This window comes from Cupressus sempervirens, chromosome 11 (genome assembly GCF_028749045.1).
Source record: "Cupressus sempervirens isolate cs-2001-9-10 chromosome 11, ASM2874904v1, whole genome shotgun sequence".
Lineage (NCBI taxonomy): Eukaryota > Viridiplantae > Streptophyta > Pinopsida > Cupressales > Cupressaceae > Cupressus > Cupressus sempervirens.
This window is the reverse complement of record NC_143128.1, coordinates 248595172-248611724: the sequence shown is the minus strand read 5'-3', so window position 1 is coordinate 248611724 and position 16553 is coordinate 248595172.

Here is a 16553-nt window from a genome sequence, read left to right as displayed (position 1 = left end):
TGTTGTGCAATAGTAAGTTCCATACCGAGCTCCAAAGTGGTCCTCAATGTTTTATATTCAAACTCTACATGCATTACAACTGAACTACCATAGACAAGCTCAAAAGGAGTAAAACCTATTGTAGATGGTGGTTCTATAAGCCCAAAGAGCTTTAGGAAGGCGTATGGCCCAATCCTTTCTATGAAGTGCTACTATTTTGGTGAGAATGGCTTCCAGCTCCCTGTTGGTAACTTTTACTTGGCCATTAGCTTCTAGGTGGTAAGGTGGTGATTTACCATGCCAAATAGTATATTCTTCCATGAGAGTAGCTATTAGATTAGATGTAAACTGAGCTACTTGATTATATGTCAACTCTCTGGGAACTCCAAACCATGTAAAGATGGATTCATACAAGAACTTTGCAACATTGTTATCCATTGGGTATTTCATGGGTTTGGCCTCTGCCCACTTAGTTACATAATCAGTGCAAACTAAGATATAGGATTTACCTTGTGAAGAGGGTTCAATAGGGCCTACAAAGTCAATCCCCCATTTATCAAAGGGTGCAACAACTACTTGAGGCTAAAGGGGTAGTTCATCTAATTTAGTGGGTCTTCCCATACGTTGACACTTATCACATTTCTTGGTGTATCTAGTTGCATCCTTGTGTAAACTTGGCCAATAGTACCCAGTTGTCAATATTTTAAAGGATGTCCTTTTGGCTAAAAAATGACCTCCATAGGGCTCATCATGGCATGCCCTCAAGATATCATATGTTTCATCTTCTCATATGCACTGACGCATTACTTAATCAGGTCTGGTATAAAACATAAATCCAACAACCCAAGAATAGTTAAAGCTCTTTTCAGAGAGTAACTTCCTTTCTTTAGTAGAGAAGTGAGTTGGCATCTTTCCTTCCTATGGTTAGATAATTTGCAATATCTACATACCATGGATTTTGGGCTGACAACAGGAAAATGTGTTCATCTGGAAAACTATCATCAACGGTTACAAGATCATCAAGGACATGCAACCGAGAGAGAAAATCAGCTACCACATTGGCCTTGTTAAGTTTGTCTATTATGATGATATCAAATTTCTACATAAGTAACAACCAATGAGCCAATCTTCCTGATATTGCAAGCTATTTCATTAGATACTTTATAGTAGAGTGATCAATATGAACAAATATTTCATATCTAGTAATGTAGTGCCTACATTTATTTAGTGCATAAATAATTGCAAGTAACTCTTTTCTAGTAACTGTGTTGTTAAACTCTGCACCTTGCAGATTTTTATTGATGAAATAAATAGCATGTTCAACTGAGTCTACCTTTTGGCCTAGAACTGCATCTATAGTATAGTCTGAGGCATTAGTATGGATGTGGAAAGGTAATCCCTAGAATTAGGTCCTCTTAAAACTAGTGTTGTGGTAGAGAACTTCTTTAAGTTGCAAGAAAGATGTAGCACACACAGAGTCTTAGGAAAATTCAGAATCCTTTTTTAACAAGTTATAAATGGGTGTTGCAAGTTGATTGAAATTCTTGATGAATCTTCTATAATATCTAGCATGTCCTAGGAATCTTTGGGCATCCTTCTACTTCTCTGGTGTAGGTAAGGTACTAATGACTTCAATCTTGGTGGGATCTATTTGGATGCCTTTGGATGAAATGAAATGACTTAGTACTACTCCTTCCATCATCATAAAACATTTTTCACTATTTAGGGAAAGGTTATAGTCTTGGCATCTCTTGAGTACCATCTCTAAGTTGTCTTTTACCTCCTCAAAATTAGTCCCATAAACAATAAAACCATCAGTGTAGATCTCCATACAGTTACTAAATATATCTAAAAAGATACTTATGACAGCTTGTTGGAATCTGGTTGGGGCATTACATAGGCCAAAGGATAAGCTTGAGTAGGAAAAAGTACCCCATGAGCATGTGAAAGTTGTTTTTTCTTGATCCTTTGGAGTGATTTGTATCTGATTGTAACCACTAAAACCATCCAGAAAAGAGAAATATTTCTTTCTAGCTAGGTTGTTAAGAACTTGGTCTATAAATGGTAAGGGAAAGTGGTCTTTCTTAATGGTTGAATTGAGCTCCATATAATCTACACAAACTCTCAATTTTCCTCCCTTCTTTGGCACAATAACCAAGGGTGAAACACATTGACTATTAGAGATGGGATAAATAAAGCCATCACTTAATAATTTATGCAGTTCATTCTTAACTATATCTTTCAAAATAGGGTTAACTCTCCTCTGAGGCTATCAAACTGGTTTAAAATTAGGACTGATGTAAATCTTGTGAGTACAAAGAATAGGGTCTCATCCTTTCATGTCCATGTAGTCCCAAGAAAATGCTTTTTGATTCTCCTGTAGTAACTAAAACATAATTTTTTGATGGGAAGGTGATAAGACATTGTTTACATTCAACTCCTTTTCTGGACCAACTTTCATTTTAATAACCTTATCTATCATGAATAACTAGGAAACAAGAGAAGATTTCATCTCATGAGGTAATAAGGAGTGAAGGAATTGGGAAGCTTCTGAATATTGGGGTGTGTTCAAAGGTGGTAATATAGTTTCTAGGACACATTTTGCTTGAGGACGCACTTGAGGTTCTACTCCATATTCATTCATGATAATGGATGAAATGATTTCATCTTCTTCTCAAGAGGCTACAAATGATTCCCAACCTATCATCATTAGTTGATGGATGGAATTCATCTTTGGATCTTTATCACCCAAGTCTGGCCAAATCACTTGGTCATCTAACAACAGTGGCTAAGTAGGGGAGTATAAGGTTAGGTTCTTAGTATGGATACCATTGGATATTATCATCTTTCCATATCAAAAAGCTATATAGGTATCTACAATGGCCAACCATGGTCATACTAAAATTAAAGGATATCCACCCATGTTAGCAGTTGGGAAAAGGACAACAAAATCTATGGGACACTCCCAAGAATTTAAGGTGACTATGACATCTTCTATCATCCCATCTAGTTTCATAGTAGAACTATTAGCAAGTTGAAGTATGGTTGGTGTTTCTCTGAGACCAATGATATATAATTGAGACAATACCTCTTTTCTCATGATGTTTATAGATGCTCCTAAGTCAACTAAAGCATTTTGAACTTGCATCCCATTAATGGTGATAGTAACCATAGGACTTCGAGGATCATAATATTTAGGTACGCTAGTATATGTTAGACAAATAGAAAATATTGAATTATTTTTTCTTTATCATCCAGTCAAATTTAAGTGTAATTTATATTGTTAATATCTTTAGAAATGTTTAATTCTTAAATAGCGTTATGAGTTAAATAAAATTGAGATTTGAGTAAAGTTAATTTTAGTATATTTATATGAATGGGTAGACATGATATTTCTTGTAATTAGTTCTTAATTAGATATTTCAATTAATTTTAACCCAAATTTATTTAAATTGTTATTTATATAACTTTAGTATGTTATTGTGAAGTTAATGTAATAACGTAACTTATGATTGATATCAATCTAATAACAAAAGTTTCAAAATCCTAACAATGTATTTCCTCCACAAGAGTTTATAACTTAAGACGTAATGTAGAGAACCTTTACTTAAACTATTATCTATCATTTCAAACTTAGAGCACTTTAATTAATAAATATAATTATTTTTTTAAAATTGTGTTTTTGGCCTCGTAGTTTGGGCATGACATTTTGGTATCAGAGCCAATGTTTCAACACTAGAAACCTTAAACCATTATGCTTCCTAAACTTAAACTAAACATTAAATTGTGTAGGATGCCTCCTATTACTCGAAGCAACCCACAAGGCAGAGGTCATAGGACGAGAGGTGGTAGAGCAGGACAGGGGGATGGACCACCTCCACCACCACCACCTCCACCTCCACCACCGCCGAAATTGAACCAGGACATTATAGACGCACTTCAAACTTTGATCGATGTAGTTCAGCAAAGAGTAGTACCTGTGGTTCAGCCAGTTCAACAGATTCCAGTAGTGGAAGCAGAGGGACCCAGAGGAGGCAGGCCCAGAGGCAGAGAGAGGACTAGGAGTCCCACACCGAGACAGTTGGAGGGGCAGGATGAGCATGAAGGTCAGTCAATACACCAGAGAAGACCCCCACTTGACAGACCTCCTAGACATGTAGGAGATGATATCAGGGAATTGATTCGACTTGGGCCACCATTATTTATGGGTTCCACTGAGGGGACAGTAGCAGAGGCATGGTTGCAGAGCCTATAGTGGTGCTTTGGATTATGATCCTATGGGAGTAATCTAAAGGCACGCATAGTAGTTCATCAATTGAGAGGGGATGCCTCTAATTGGTAGCATCAAGAGGAGATCATAGGTGGAGTGAGGATGGACACCCTCACATGGGAGTCTTTCCTAGAAATATTTTGAGAGAGGTACTTGTCAGAGCATTTTTGACAGAAACAGATAGAGGAGTTTCATTCTATTTATTAGAGAGGTCTTATAGTGGCTCAGTATGAGAGCAGGTTCCTCGAGCTCCTTCCTTATGTGGAATACATGAAGGACGTGAAACTACGGGTACATCGCTTTATCATGGGTTTGAATTTCTCACTTTAGGGTCTAGTTCGGATGGCCTTCCCTACCACCTTTAGACAGGTGGTGGAGATAGCACTAGTGGCAGAGGATACTCGGGGTAGACAGGAATCACAGGATCGGTCTCAAAATTGAAACTCTACTCAGCAGAGACCCCCTTGGAAAGGGAATCAGAACTATACACCAGGGTCCTCTAAGGGCCAACAGTCTCAACAGTAGTAGGAACTCTCATAGGGTTACCAGGGCTCCGAGCCCAAGCAGTGGTAGTTATAGCAAGATTCGAAAGTACATACCCCATAGTCACAATTAGTGCAAACTCAGCAGTCTTCCAGGGGTGGATACAGTGGGTCTAGTAGGTCAGGGGGCCCACAGCAATCTAGATCACAGGATACACGATCTTATACCCGAGGGCCATGCTATACTTGTGGTGGCATGGGTCATTTAGCTAGAGAGTGTCCGCAGGGACAGTCATCCAGTGGTCAGAGAGAGGCTTTTTTAGAGCCGACAGTTGGAGACATGGGCAGGTCCCACAGAGTTTTCACAGTGGTTGACAACCGCTAGATTGAGCATTAGGGTACAGTTATTGAGGCTATAGGTAGAGTTGGTCAGCTAGTTAGCGCTAGAGACTATCCTTATTATTGCCCAAAAGTCCCTAGCTCCTCGAGGTTGAGAGCTGGACGAAGTTAGGGTCTAGTAGGTATGTTATGATGAGGTCACGATTTCTTGGGAGGATGCAGCACAGATGCGATCTCAATACCCTTATCTTTTGATGAACTCCAAGAGGAAGTTCATGCCTAGTGGGGGAGGATGTGAGGCCCCGCCCCGACCCTTCATAGCCTTAGTTGTTACTTTATCATTTTGATACTCACGACTCGAGATGTCGAGACCTTATTAGATACTTGAACATATTATATTATTTTTATGTTGTGTGATGTTATTTTTAGATATTTGATGTTTATCATTTAATGTTTTATATATATGTATGTTGATGAAATCAGTAAATGTAGGATTGATACTTTGATTTAAGAGATTTTAAATGGTTAAGAATTAAGTAGGATGAAAGAAACCCTGATTGATGTATGTTTCAATTTATGTGAATTTCTGATACGTATGTATATATGTACATGTGATTTTATGGGACTACTAATGTGTGCAATGAGTGTGCAGATATTTTAGCCGAGAAAACTGACAGAGGAACAAAATTGATCTCTATGTGTTAATTTTGGAAACCTTGTTGTTCGTAATTCAAGTATTTTTTAAATTGAGATGTACGTATGTATCCTTATGTGATCAGTAAATGTTAATGTTCGTAACTATGTTCTTTTAGTGTCGCTTGACACTCGTGAATTGTTTGTGCTCTTTAGTGTGCTGATTAGGGTTAGCTGTGTAACCTTTGGACCTAGGTCAGATTTAGTCTGTGTCTGTTTGCTAATTTGGTTCTTAATCGAGTTTAGTCACCCCTAATCTGAATTAGTGCTTAATCTGCATTGTTAGAGTTGTTAGATGGTCCTATTTTATTCCTAGCTTTTGCTTGGCTCTAAACCTATTACTAAGGCTTTAAAACATGGAATATTTATACCCAAGTGGTATGGGTATGGGTTGGGGGTCTTTTTTAACCCCTAAGCCCCTTTTGTTGACTTTTGAGATCACTCAAAAAGTCTCGTTTTACCTTTGTGCGAAAATTGCTAGTGGTTACCATGAGTTGCCTTACCCCCACCTCCACTAAGTGTTTAACCATAGTATGGGTTGAGTTAGGAGTTTCTAGAATTGTAAGTGGGTGGGAGAAGTTATTGATCCTTTTGGTGGTTGAGTTTGAGGCTTATTTAGATGCCCTTCTTGGTCTAGTGGGGGTTGTTACCCAATCTCTACATTTAGAGAGGAGTCTTGGAAGATTGGAGCAAGGAAGGGGAAAGCTCTACTCAAACTTATTCATTGCCATTACCTCTTTGTGAAGGTAGGAATTGTCATCTCCCTTGTTTAGATTTCATTCTTGTTTCATGCTTATGCTACCTTGTTGTTGTTTGAATGTTTGTATGTTTGTGGTTATGTTGGGAAGATTTGAAAACCATGTTATTTTGGATGATTTCTTTTCATGTCTATGTTTGAAATTTTGAGATTTTCTTGCATGGGTGTTTTGGTATTACTCACCCTTGGATAGGGTAGAAGTGACCAATTTTAGGAAAGGTTTATTTAGTTGGACTCCAATCAGTGTAGAGTCTCTTCTCAAGATGAGAAGAGGGAGAAAGGGTAGGGTGTTATGGGGCCCTACCTGTTAGCACAAACCTTGTATGATTATGGTATGTTGAAATGGAAGAATGAAAGTTCTTGGTTTATAGCCCCAATTGGGCATCTGTTTGGTGTTGTGCTTGACTTCTCCTGGTTGGAAGAATCCACATTTTCCTAGTGTTGATTCATTGTGAATCATATAGTGATAACCTTGTGTGAATATGTATGGTTGAATTGTTCTTGGTCATGCTTGTTGTCACCTAATCAGAATTTTGTTCCCTCCATGGTTCTAGAAATGTGTTGCAGAAATTGTTATGAATCCCTTGATGAGGGTCATGAAGAAAATTGAATTAAATTGTTGTAATTTGGGATTGATATCGTATGTAACTATTTCTCAAAACTAAGTTGAAATGGCAATGACGCCGGGTTTTCTTCCTGATTCTTTCCCGGTTGAGCCTTTGAATCAGGTTTGCCAATAAAATTGGTGTTTGAGTATAATTGTCTATCATGTGATTTAATTGTGATTTAAATTTAGATGGATGCACATCAATAAAATAGGATGAAATGACGATGGTTTAATTGAGTAAAATTTTCAAGTTTCCTTATATGTTCAAAATGAAAATTTATGTTAAGGAAAGAAAAAAAATGATTATGGTTAATAGTTCAATTCAGGATGCTTAGGAGATAAAATTAATCATGTAATTATGTGACACAAACTATTGTATCAATGTGTTTAAATCAATTCAAAATATATATATATATATATATATATATATATATATATATATATATATATATATATATATATATATATATATATATATATATATATATATATATATATACACCTTAAAAAAAATAAAAAATACATTGCCTTATATATATCTTTACATAGAAACTTTTCAAAACAAGTGTTTCAAGGGAGTAAAAACACTCTTTGCCTTTTGTATGGGTGAAGCATTTAAATGTCTTTAGTAACAGAGAATCAAAAGATTCCCTAATTATTCTTTTTACCTTTTTGAATATTCAAAATAAATAAAGAAACAATTATAAATTCTTTTAAAAAAAATTTTAAAAAATTCTAACCTAACAAATATCCTAAATATCTACTTTATCACCAAAGAAACTTTTCCTCTTAATTACCCCCCTACACGTCAGTTTTTAGAAGAGTTTTCTTTTGGCAAAGTCAAGATGAACATGGGGGGGTGACATCACCCTGCCCCCATGTCCCATCCACCCATTTCTCCTTCACTTTGGAGTGCTCACTTGTTTTTTTTTTATTCATGTTGATCTTAGCAAGTGGGCATAGTTGTTAGTTTTCTTTTAAAATTTTATGGGGCTTGCGTTCTGTTTGGGCGGCCCTTGGTCCTCACCCATGACAAGATGGGTTGAGGTGGGGGGGGGTGGTGGGGGGGGTGGACAATGCTGACGCAGGGTCAGCATGAAGGGATAGCACGCAGGCCTAGGGAGTGTAGGGAGGTAAGGAGGGGTTAGTTAGGTGTTAAGTTAGTAATAGAGTTAGATAGGGTAGTTAGTATAGGTGTTAGTGTTAGTAGCTAGTTTAAATTTAGTAGTTGTAATTAGTTTAGTTTATTAAAAATGTTATTTATTATTTAGTTTAGTATGTGTTGTTATTTTAAAGTTTTAAGTTAGTATATGTTAAAGTTAATTTATATTCATTTAGTTAGTAAGTAGTTAATTTAAGATTTGTTTTAGATTTTCATTTTGTTTTGTTTTGTTATATAGTTTATATTAGTTTATGTTTTATGTAGTTAGATTTTTATTGAATTTAGTTGTTAAGTTAGTTGTTAATTATGTTTGTTTAATTGTTATTTTTAAAAAAAATTTAATATATTTAGTAGTAATTTTTAGACATTTAAGGTTTTAGCAAACTTATTGTGAACTATGATCTTGTTTCATTACGCTAGTATATGTTAGACAAATAGAAAATGTTGAATTTTTTTTTCTTTATCATCCAGTCAAATTTAAGTGTAATTTATATTGTTAATATCTTTAGAAATATTTAATTCTTAAATAGTGTTATGAGTTAAATAAAATTGAGATTTGAGTAAAGTTAATTTTAGTATATTTATATGAATGGGTAGACATGATATTTCTTGTAATTAGTTCTTGATTAGATATTTCAATTAATTTTAACCCAAATTTATTTAAATTTTTATTTATATAAATTTAGTATGTTATTGTGAAGTTAATGTAATAACGTAACTTATGATTGATATCAATCTAATAACAAAAGTTTCAAAATCCTAACAATGTATTTCCTCCACAAGAGTTTATAACTTAAGACGTAATGTAGAGAACCTTTACTTAAATTGTTATCTATCATTTCAAACTTAGAGCACTTTAATTAATAATTATAATTTAAAAAAAAAAAAAGTGTGTTTTTGCCCTGGTAGTTTGGGCATGACAGGAAATATAGGCTAAGGCTGAGCCTTTCTTGGAGGGGGACCTAGTGGTGGTGGTTGATAGATGACAAGGGAAAGTGGATTATCTTGGTATTCAGGTTCAGCAAAGAGATCATTCAAATGCAAGGATTCATCAAAGGATGGGGGTATTCATTCTTGAGCAACAACGAATGAATTTTCAAAAGGTTCTTCTTCTTTGTTCTCATTGTGAGGTTCTTTAGGCTTAGGATTAAAAATGTCTTCTTGAATATTACAGGGAATACATCTCTCAAAGAGGTCTCTTCTTCTATGCATGCAAAATAATGCAGAATTTAAACAAACATAATGACTTCAGGGTTGAACTAGATTGACACCTCCCTGACAATGGCACCAAAAATGACCGATCAACCTGATACCTTAATAACAAAGGATTGGACATCCTTTCACAGTGATTCCATGGTCAATCAACATCATGTGTTTTACTTAAAATAGTACACTGACTCCATTTAATTTGTTAACCTAGGAGCGTAAACTTGAGAGGATGACTCCAAAGTGTATGCTCTAATTCTCCTTCAAGTCATTGCAACTAAAGCAAAGGAAATGCTGAAGGAAACCTGTGCTAGAAACTAAAACAACTTAAAGCTCTAAAATAATACTGCAATAGTAAATCTATCTATTCACCTATGCTGCAAGAACAATTCATTGATTCTGTTATCAATGGATGTAGGAGCAACATAACTCTACCTTGCAAGGAAATAAACAAGGAAATTAAATCTATTTTAATGGAATATTTCACTCACCAAGTGGGCCCCCTTGGATGAGTGAACATAAAAGACAATCAAGATAAAGGAAATAAACTTGAATGCCTCATTCTATTCATTCATGATGAAATAATTACACTTGACTAAAAACTATATCACACTTTGTTGCTATGAAAATCAACTTGTCCTCTTCTTCAGAACTGTGCTTAAAGCTACAACAAATTGTTATTTAAAGGAAACTACAACTACTTCCTAACTCTATGATCACTCCATTAATGAGGATCAATTATAGACTCATAAAGTTTGAAACAAAATCAACATTAATCAAGATTAAATCCTCCAAGAATGTAGCAAGTTATGGAAGCTATATTCATGTGCTATTCCAACAAAAAGCATATAATGACTTTCTCCACTCGCGATGGTTTAGCAATCCAGTTGGCTGTGACTTTAATGTTGATGTCTTGACCCTTGAATATCTATGGCAAGTACTTGAAAAACATTCAATGCACACACAACTTCCACATGCATATATTTATTTCATCATCAATATTAGAAAAGGTGTAAGTTCAAATTACCACTCTTGCAAATCCTATGGTTATAGGAGGAAAACTACCCAAGACATAACATAAATGGGGAAACATTTATCAGCATGTAATATTACTTCAATATACCATTTTTGTCCATAGATTCAAGCAATTATAGCATATTTGAACTATCTATACTTCTACTTAATGTCTTAACATATATATATATATATATATATATATATATATATATATCAAAACATAAGTTCATTTTCTTAAAACCATAAAGTCGTGATTATTTCTGCAAGATATATATATATATATATATATACATCAAAGCATAAGTTCATTTTCTTAAAACCATAAAGTCGTGATTGTTTCTGCAAGATAACTGCATAAAAATGAGATAAAAAGATTTTAAAACAATGGCCTTTTAGAGGCCCATCACTCATTATATTAAATACTCAAGGAAAACTATGCACTCAAAGATATGCAATGCAACGAAATGAAGAAATAGCAGATAAGATGTCATATAAAACAAAATACATTTTTCTTAAAATTAGAGTTTCTATTCATATATACATAAATAAAGCCTCCACTATACTAAATGAATGACAACACATTCATGAGTCAAAAGATGATATTTGAAAATGGTGGGAAAAAGAGATAAAAATATAGAACAATAATAAAGAATTGTGTATTGAATAAAAACATTGCATTATCTACTTGCTAGAGGATGAACAAAGATTTTGGTAAGTATAGTTGTTGGGATTATGTTTTCCAACACTTGATAATCACAACTATCATCATTTTAGATAGTTAAACAATCTCATAAATATCCAAAACTTTATTTTCTCAATGGCTTGGAAAAATATCTACATATTGATATTTAGACATGCAATATTCCCAATAATTTTTTATTTTTTTAATAAATTCTCTAATGAAATGGTATTTGATGTCTATACTCTTGTGAATTACAAGAATATTACATAGTGTAATCATTGAATTGTTACACATTAATTTATGTTTCTTCTTCCTATTTATACCTCAAATTTGTTAACATTTTTCTTATTCAAATTGCTCAGATTTTCCTATTCTTGATACATACTCTACTTCTATTGTTGAAAACAAAGAAATGAGTTATTCTTCTAGATGTCCACCAAACTATGCTTATTCCAAAATAGATATAGACACATTATTAAATGAACATATCTAATGAGTTTGAACTCATCCAACCTTGAATACCAAGTTACATAATTTTTAGTTCCACTTTCATATCTCAAAATCTGTGTTCTTTCTTTCCAATGAGGGTCTTTTAGGGACTCCATGTACCTTGCAATGTGACTCATGACATGTATTGTATTTGGACTTGTGCAAGTCAAATACATTGAATTTCCAAGAAGTCTTTTATACAATGGTGGATCATCAATGGTTCAATTGTCATCCTTGCTCAACTTTAGACTTGCTACAACTAATGATGGAGCTAACTTATAGATTATCATATTGATTTTTCTTAGAATATTGTGGCATATTTGACTTATTTCTAACCCTATCACCCAAACAAGAAGCTCTACACTTATTTCTAACCATTGGAAAGTTTTGATTTGGTAGCTTCTTAAGTTAAAAGCTTTCAACACTCATAGAAATCTTAAATCCTCTAAATATTATTCATTGCTCGAGAGAGATAGGATGTATAGTAGACAACATTGTGATTCAAATTCAAAGCATATCATGTTATGAGATCTTATCCTAAGAAATTTGGTATTATTGATTGAACTTGCCATTACTTAATAATTGAAAAATCATTGGTTTGGGACTGTTCAAACACTATTCTTTGCTTATGAACTATGGTATTGTATGTACAAATTGGAATTGGATTTTCTAAGTTTAATATACAGTTTGTCTCTTATTGTGCCCTTATAATCCATGTCTCTACTGTGCCCTTGAATACTGCTACTACAACTACTACTTACTGACCTAGCCTCCTGCTACTCTCACTGGCCCATAATGTGGTTGTATCTAAGCTACTTGTACTATATTGTGTATATAAGTGCCTTCCTTTTCCATTGAAAAGATCACTGCAAAGACATTGATCTAACAAGGGCACAACAACAACCAAAATATATATTCACCACTTAATCCTAAATGAATGAATGAATGGAAAATTTAGGTGGGGTAAGAAGTTATAAAACAAATAATCAAAATTTAATAAATTTTAGTTTCTCTTCCATTCTCCCAACTCAACAAAAGCTTCCATTATGTAGCTCCCAGTTTCTTTTTATCGTTGATTAGTGTGTATGTAAAGAGAAGAGAGTGAACAACCTATGGTCAAAACACCACATCAAATTCATAGACATGAAGGAACTGCATTATTCAATGCATGGTCATTCATCAAATCCAAACTATCTTTTAAAAAAAGATCTCAAGGGCCACAAAAATGAAAGTCAGGGGTTGCAGAAGAATGGACGGTTGCATGAATGTGTTGTGCAAGCTAGAGAAACAAATTAGCCCTCAAAAGCCATGACTAGGAGCCACAAAATTATACCATTAGGGCATCTTGACTAGGAGCCACGAAAAAAGTCCTTTACGTAAAACTAATGATTTGCGTGCGCACGTAGTTGAACCCTCTTGCTCACAATCTTCCCAAAAAAAAGAAGTGTTTCACTTTTCTTTTCTTTTGTTTATATCCCGACAACATCAAAATTTCAACAATAAACTTAAGTATCATCAAAAATTTTGACAAAAAAAGCTTAAGTGTCATCGAAATTTTGACAAAAAAATTAAGTATGGTTGAAGTTTCAACCTTATTGGGATCATATTAAAAAAAAGTGAATTTGACAAGCCAAATTGGCCTATCATTGAAATTTTAGGTCAAAAGTTAAGGCCTAATGTACAAGTGTTTCCATACAAGCTTCGATTTCAATGAAATGAACACCATTAGAAAGCTCTTGATGAGCTCTTTAATTTGGTATTTGTTCTGAGCACTTTGGAGATGATGCATTTTTCACCTTTTCTGATATGCCTTTGTATCTAGTTTGACCAAAACTTTGACCGACCATATCTCAACTATATTAACTCCATTTTTGCCCATTCAAGTTGCATTAGAGTTAGAATTTCAAACACTTTGTAATGGTGTTAGTTCTTGGAGCATCGGGGACACTTCAAATTTCATTAATTTTTATTTGTTGGATCACAACTAAGTTGAGATTAAGAGGAGGGAAGGTAGTAGACAATAAATATTTGGTCATTGCAGGCTCAGGAGATGTAGAAGCCATTAATGGCTTGCCAAGGCAGTAAATGAGGGCTCTCTGATTGCAAGCTGTAGAGTCTTCGTCACCTCCCCTCAAGTTTCTCCTCTAATATGTCTACCTGATGTAACTATTTTTTTGTTTACCCCTTATATTTAACAAAAAAATAATAATATTTTTTTATTCAATTATAGAGGACATAATTAGTAAATACAGTAATTGAAATAATCATTTAATTGTGAACACAAGAGTGATAAACATTCGTTCAATTAAACAATAACAATTATTCAATCAAAATTGGAGAAAAAATATTAATCAAATAAAAAAATTGAATAATATTAAGAAGAATTATTAGATGAATTTGGTTGAAAATTAAAAGATTAATGTAGTGGTCATTAAATAATTAAATAATTAATTACAATTATTTAATTATTAATTTTATAGGGAAATGTTGAATTCAAATAATATAAAATAATTAAATAATTAAAGAGTATTCAATCAATTAAGATTAAAATTAGTGTTAATATCAATGGGGCAATTTTAGGTGTCTACATGTGTAAACACCTTGAACTCTCAAATTAAGATTATACTCTTTGAATGTAAATGCTTGATAGTCTAAATGCATGAGGCCTAATCAATACCCTTGTCAAGTACAAAAGCTTGACAACTTAAAAAGAGAGACCTAGATCCTCCTCTAACCAAATTCAACATAATGAATACTCCTAAAACATTGACTCCTAATTGAAAGGGGCAATTATTCATGCACCTAATATCACCTCAAACCTTTAGAAACAAGAGCTCTAAAGGAGGTTGAGTCCTTGCCTAAGAGCTAGAGGGTATGTGGGGCATGTGCATTTTGACTTTATTCTAAGCATTGAGCCCTAGAAATCAGAAGTTCACAAAATTTTATTAATGCACATGAAAATTTGTTTATGCACTTCTTTATAATTTTCTCCTTTTTATTATATTTCTATAAAAGACTAGGTAGAAATAATTTAAAATGAAAATAAAATAATTTAGTTTACATGTTTTTTTTTTCAACTTTTAAATAATTCGTTACTAAGTTTTAATTTTCTAAAATATTTTAAAATTACAATAAGTTTCCCAAACATGTTAAATTTTTTAAATAAATAAAAGGTGGAATCTAAAGTAAAAATTGAATAGCAAAAACAAAAGTAAAAAAATATTACAAATTATAAATTAATATCAACCTTACTTTGTAAAAAGTGACTATGTTTTTTACAAAAGATCTTTATCTTTTGATTATTATTTTTCAATAAAAATATATAGATATCTTAATAACAAAAATCCATTTTTCCAATAAGTTTTAGATGTCACCTAAATGCAAAGGCAAAACTGAAACAAGAGGGACTAGATATCCAATATGAAAGCACTGGATTTTGGCAAAATCTCTTTGATTAAAAGTTAAGAACTAAAAACTACCCCTTAATTATGAGTAAGAAAATGAATTGTGTTGAATTTCTAACCCACAAAATTTTCTTTCTCTCACAAGTAAAAACTTCGTGAGTCCTGAATTTGCAAGACAACAACATAGAAGGCGAAATTCACCCATATATATCACAATAGACTCATGTGTGCTATATATCACAATAGACCCATGCGTGCTACTCAAACGCAACAAAGGTTACAGTCAAGGTGTAATTGATGGTGTTTTTTTCCACATTTTATGCATAGATTTTTCGTGAACCCTTTTTTTTTAGTGGAAGTGGCCCTCAAATCTATGGCTATGCTACCTATTGATCTTCTGCTTCTTGTTAATCTATGATATGTGTGAAAGCTAGATTGAAAGAATGAAAATTCTAAAATTCTCGCTGAAAAAATGTGAAAGAAGTTATCAAAAAAAAAAATTCAATATTTTGTGTCAAAATATCATTTTTACCCCTAGCATAATTGCCACCAGCCAATAAGAAAATATAAATTCCTCATTCAATTTTAATTAAAAAAAACTACATTTCAACTTTAGAAATTAATTACCTTTAATTGTAATAAAAATTAATTGTGGTCATTGTGAAACCCTTTTAAAAACTCATTTTTAATCAATACATACCCAATATCATGAAATACTAAATTAGAAATATAAAAAATAGACACTAATTCACACCATGCTTGCCAAAATTGAACCCTTGTTATAAAGACTCATTTTCATATCAATACATATTTTTTTTAAAAGATCAAGAAAAACAGCTTTCTCCAATAAATAAAATAAATTAAAAAAATCAAGCAAAGTTAGAAAGCTCAGAACTTACCGCCATTCTAGTGTTATGCTTTCCGTCGGCCCCAAGCAAGTGTTGCAATCATGGACTTTCCCCTTATTACCCACGTGACGTAAATGGTCAAAATTGGAACCATCCGAAAGTTACTTAACCCCGGTAAAAGGTCTCCAGGTTTAAGCCTCTCATTAACCATCGTTGATTCATTTAACCACAGTAATTAATTTCAAGCACGTGATTAACCATCACTAGTTAAGTTAACCACACTAATTAATGTTAAGCATGTCATTAACCATCGTTAATTCACTTAACCACGGTAGAGATCTCGAATTTAAGCATGTGATTAACTCAGATTAGGAAACGACAAAATAATAAAATATCGGTGGTGGGTTGTCTTGTGTCTTCCTCCCCGTGCACACGCAGAGCTGGAGGCGCATGCAGTGACGTCAGCGAGACCCGAGCGGTGACGTCACAAGTGGGTCCCACGATGATGAATTTCCGTTCGAACGGGTTAAAAAAGACTATGGCTAGGGGGGATTAACTTAAGCCACGTGGCACGCACCAGTCAATATTCTATTGTTTCTCAGAAATTTAAAACGTCGG